Source organism: Pinus tabuliformis, chromosome 3_1 (genome assembly GCF_031772625.1).
Source record: "Pinus tabuliformis cultivar Carrire ecotype Pingquan chromosome 3_1, CPIR1, whole genome shotgun sequence".
Classification (NCBI taxonomy): domain Eukaryota; kingdom Viridiplantae; phylum Streptophyta; class Pinopsida; order Pinales; family Pinaceae; genus Pinus; species Pinus tabuliformis.
The window spans coordinates 820,707,101-820,712,424 of NC_142301.1; positions in this window are offsets into that span (position 1 = coordinate 820,707,101).

Genomic DNA, 5,324 nt, shown 5'->3' on the forward strand with positions numbered 1-5,324 from the left:
CTAGATGACATCATTTCAAGTTACTAAGTATTAATACTTAGATGCATATATATGAACGACATCTTGTTTGGGAAAATTGAAGCAGCCAAGTTACTTACCTCAGGATCTTTAGGGACGAAGTCGATAGGACTGGCCACATGAAAAAATTCATCAAAGCCATGAATGGAAGCCACGAAACTACTATCTAGTAGATCCATTATGAAGAGTGGTGAGCTCCAGTATTGTAGCAATAATGCTACAACTCCTGGGGCTTCTTGTCTCTTAATTTTATCAACCCGGTAGTTCGTACAAACTTGGAAGCGACGGTGCTGTATGCACAAGTACTAGCTCTTGTCGCAGCTGTCACTTGGTCAGCTGGCACAAGTCTGCTAGGGCTCAAGCCAACTTCTATAGGCTCACAGAAGAAGCTTTATCAATGATGGACGAAAACTAGCTCAAAGAAGACTAATCTACTTGGCAAAAATGAACTGAAAGCAAATCAAAACATGGAAACCCTAAGAAACCCTAATTTAACTAGTCTAACCTCTATGATGCAAAGAATGTGAAGGAAACTTCTACCAATGATGCCATTACCTCTAATAAGTGAAAATGTATGAATCTAATCTACTTGCATCTTAAAAGACATGTTTTTGTATTTTTTCTTTAAGTGGATGGAGTGATTGTGATTTGGTGCTTATTAGGGTTTGGTTGTGCAGATGTGATGCGGAAGGAAGGAAAGCTTGGGAAAGGTTGGGGAGGCTAGGAGAGGTTCCCAGAGATCCTTAGCATCAGTCCCCAGAGGTTCCTCACGTTCAGAGGCTCAGCAACCGAGTGAGTGGCCTCCTACAGGATGTCTGCAGGGGATTCTACAGGAAACGCAGGGGTTTCTACAGGAAGTCTACAAATTGCTACATGATGACCTACCGTGGGTGTTTGAAGTGATGGTAGAGTGATGGAATGGTAGGGGGAGATGTGTAAGGTAGGAATAAGGCTGGTGATGGCTCAGGAGTGGAGAAGTAGGATGGAGAACGAGTGTATGAAGTGGGTTGATGGATGAAAGGTGATAACAACAAAATGTCTAAACAATGAAGTTACGTGAGGAGTGGAGGAGTTTGGGAGATAACAGAGCGGAGCAGAGGTCGAGGATGTGGTTGTATGCGTGATCAAGATGAAGAAGGAGGTAATAGAATGGTGAAAAGCAGTGTAAATGAAACAAATGGCTTATGACTGTCACCAAGATGAAAACTCATTAACCTAAGCTACCTGAACTTAATGAACAACAAGATAAAGCGTGTAGAGAAATGTGCATGAAGCAGTGATGAAGGTGTATGGTGCAAGAGTGAAGTGCATGGAAAGATCTATCATAAACGAGACTATGTTGCAGCATGTATAACGTGAAGAACTGCGTATTTTTGTGGCTGGTATAGGCTACACTCCAATCTCCAAACAGAGATGGCAGTGGAGACTTCCTCAACCTTTTATGCTGGAGCTCCAAGAGATTATATCTATCCTCCTATCAAACTTAAGCAACTGAAAGCAAATCACCATAAACTAGTCCTATCTATGCTCATGAAAACGACTAATTTACCAAACTGTGAATTCGAATTGCATGTGAAAATAAACAAACTCAAAGTGCTGGAACGAAATGCAAACACATTACAACACTGAGGAGATCTATTGCTCTCAGGTTGGGCCCTAACCTGAGAGCTATAGCTCCTTGAGAAAACTCAGAACTAGATCAAAATCTGCCTTCTTTATTCATAATCTGATGTCATGCCAAACTTGGCTTACAAAAAGAACTACACCGAGCTGTGCTCAAAAATTACAATAGTAATGCGAAAGTTTCAACAACCTATCAAAGGCTACGGCCTCCATACTTATGCAAAAACGATCATCCAACAGGTGTCCTTGATTTTAGGAGCTCGGCTGTCCAACTAAAGTTTAACTGCTGATCCTGTAGGACAGTCATAACTGTTGTTCCTGTAGAACAGTTATAACTGCTGTTCCTGTAGAACAGCTGGCTGCTTCTAAGCTCGGTGGGGAGATGGATTGGAGCTCGGAGCTATGGTGGGAATCACGAGGAGGGTCCCAAGACTATGGACATCCTCTCCTAAAAACCAGCAGTGCCACCTCATTGTCTCCTTGTCTCCTTTTCACGTGGTCTTTTCTCCCTTTTAATGCAAAAACCTGAAATCATAATGCATTAGTCACGTAGATAAAATGTCTACCCTTCTTCCTACAAACAACACGAATAAACTAAGAAATGCATGCATAAGCAGTAAAAAGTGAATGGTTTGAGCAAAACAAGTAGGCCAAATGAGCCCAAATTATACCAAAAATTGGGGCTCATCATCACCCCCCAGCTAAACTATTTGCTCATCCTTGAGCAACTTTGCCTCGGCTCCTCGTCTCTGGCCGAGAACTAGAGCTCAGAACATGCTTTTCCTTTGGTGGTTCTGCCTTTTCTGCCGAGGGTGGCGCTTCTTCCTTTCCCATTTTTGGCGGCCCTGCCTTTGCTGCCCCTGGTGGTGACGAAGGTGATGCTTCCTTCCCCTTTCCTATTTCCTTGAGCCAGGCTTCGGAAGGCGACTGACCTATCTTTCGTGTCCAGGAAGTTATTTTTGGGCTCCCCTTTTCAGGGGTAGCTGATGTTTTAGAAGGGGTTCTTTCACTGGGTGAAGCAGGGACGTCCCCTGAAGTGGTTTGGCTGCTGGGTGGAGGCTGTGGCTTGCCTGTGGTCATCCTCTTGCTTTTCCTGGCTTCAGATGGTAGAGGGGTCTCCCTCTCCCTTTTCTCCTTCGGTTTTGGAGGTGTGCTGAGGGCAGCCAGTGCCGCTGCTGCCTCCTTTTCGAGAATGCCAGCCTTCTCTTTCTTGCATTTTGATCTCTTAGAGCTCCTTGTAGAGGGCCCCTCCTTTTCATATTTTGGGCTTCCTGTGGAAGACCCTGCTTTGCCCACTTCCGGGCCTCTAGTAGAAGATTCTTTCTTTCCCGCCGTTGGGGTTCCTGAAGAAGGCCCTCTCTCTGCCTTCAGACTCTCTGTAAGAGGCTGTTTCTTAATGACTTTCGGGCCTCTTGTAGAAGCCCCTTTTTCCAATTTCGGGCTTCCTGTAGAAGCCCTTGTCTCCGTCTTTGGGCTTCCTGTAGAAGCCTGTGTTTGCACTTTCGGGCTCCCTGTAGAAGCCTTTGTCTCCATTTTTGGGCTTCTTGTAGAAGCCTGTTCTCCAACGATTTTTGCGCTTCCTGTAGAAGCCTTGGTCTTTGCTCTTGGGCTTCCTGTAGAAGCCTGCTCCTCACTGATCTTCGGGCTTCCTATAGAAGCCTTTGTCTTTGTTTTCGGGCTTCCTGTAGAAGCTTGTGTTTGTGTTTTCGGGCTTCCTGTAGAAGCCTGTTTTTGCTTTCCTGTAGACACAGGTGTCTTCACTTCCACTTGCTTGCCTGCTTGAGTTTTGCTTTTTGCTTTGGGTGCAGGTGCTGCTGAGGTACTTGGGCTGACGTGGGCCACCTCTGATTTTTCCATTCTGCTCTTCATCCTCTTTTCCCTTGCTGACAGAATAGGTGTGCCACCCTTTTCTTTGTCCTTCTTTCCCTCAGCCACTGCTTCCTTGTCTTCACTGCTGGAGGAGCCACTATCTTCGACTAGCATTTTTATGTCCCCATCTCGTGTTAGATTCCTAAATGACTCCCAGGAGAGGGGAACTTTATATGAGTGCAGTGCATCCTCCACAAGCAATTTGATCAGCCCATGGTGTGCCACCTGATCTAGGATGCCATCTTTCATCTTTGTAGCACACTCCATTAAGGATTGCAACAGGAAATAAGGAATGCTTAATTTCTTTTCTACAGGAAGCTCACTCCGGTGCCTCAATTTGGTAAGCAACCAGAAATGATACCCGTAGACGATGCTATAGCGGCCCTCACAGGTTATATATTTCATTATTTGGAGGCTGACTTCGTTCCAAGGTGGTAACAAACTAGTCCTTCGTACTCCATTCTTATCCTCCGAGAATTCTTCCTCAGGTGGAAAGAATTCTTTCTTTGCTTGCTGGCTCTGCTTTCGTTCTTCCTTGTCCCATGGCAAACCCATAGGGAATTCTGTAATCCGACTGATGTACTATGGGGTAATCTTGAGGCTTAGGCCCCTGAAGGTTACGGTAGCTAGTGTCTTATATTTCGGCCTTAAAGCCTGCAGAAATTCTTCAGCTACTTCATCATCGTAACCCTGCAACTTATCACAAAAAGACATCCATTGAACCCTTGTGAATAGTTCTACCACCTCCTGATTTTCTCTTAATTTGGTGGAATCTGTGGGTTCCCACCTGATAAACCCACCCAGCATGATGAACACGGGGGTTTTGACTAAAGGTGACAAATGCAAAGGAGATTCGGTCTATTTTAGGCAGAGCATGCATACAATTCACAAAACACAGTCTAATTATACTGCTATCCTGTAGAAGCGATAGTATAGGCACAGCAATCCGATATTTTTATGACCAGACTGTGAATAATGATCTTGCCACCTTTGAAAGCCAATTGCGGAAGGAGTTTCAGGGTTACCTTTTTTTTGCCACCTTTTCTTATGTGAGGAATTCACCTTCCTGTAGAACTGCGTTCCTGTAGAGACTGCTTCCTGTAGGACTGCGTTCCTGTAGAAACTGTTCCTGTAGGAGCAGTGTGCAAACTTCGGGGAGGACTGTAGTTGGCCAGCGGTCGAGATGTGCTTCACCGACGTTCTGGTAGCCGAAAGCTCGGCGTATCAACGTGCAGAGGAAATCAGAAGAGCCACTCGAGTTTTGAAGTGGAGGTTGATGAATACATGCGCATAATCTAGCTGATTAGATTTTGAATCGGCGCAACTCGTGGCGCGGGGGGTGAGCTGTCCCCGCCGGACCGTTGGGCGATGTCACCCATCATTCGCCTGCATATTCACTCGCTGCCGCATTCATTCCCACAGATCTGCCGCTGCCCTTTTCGGTTAAACTCGTTTCTCGGTTGACGGGACTATCCTCACGTGCGTGCTGCGCATTTTCTTTGTCGTGGCTGCCACCCAAGCATTCGACTATACCATAAATAGCCGACGTGGCCAGTCAACTGGCCACGACCGCTTAACCATTCATTTCTACGCCATGCAAACAAATCAAAGCAATACTCATGCGATTTGGTGGAAGGAAGGGTTGAGACACTTACCTGCGCGCGGCTGCACACGATTTTTCGGTTTTTTAGACGACGGGGAGCGGATCTACCTGCTGCATGCGGCTTACACGGTCCCGGAGGCTCATGGTTACAGGATGCTGGCGATGGAGTGGATGATCTGGTTGCCTGCGCCCGTGTGTTGTTTGCAGAGGG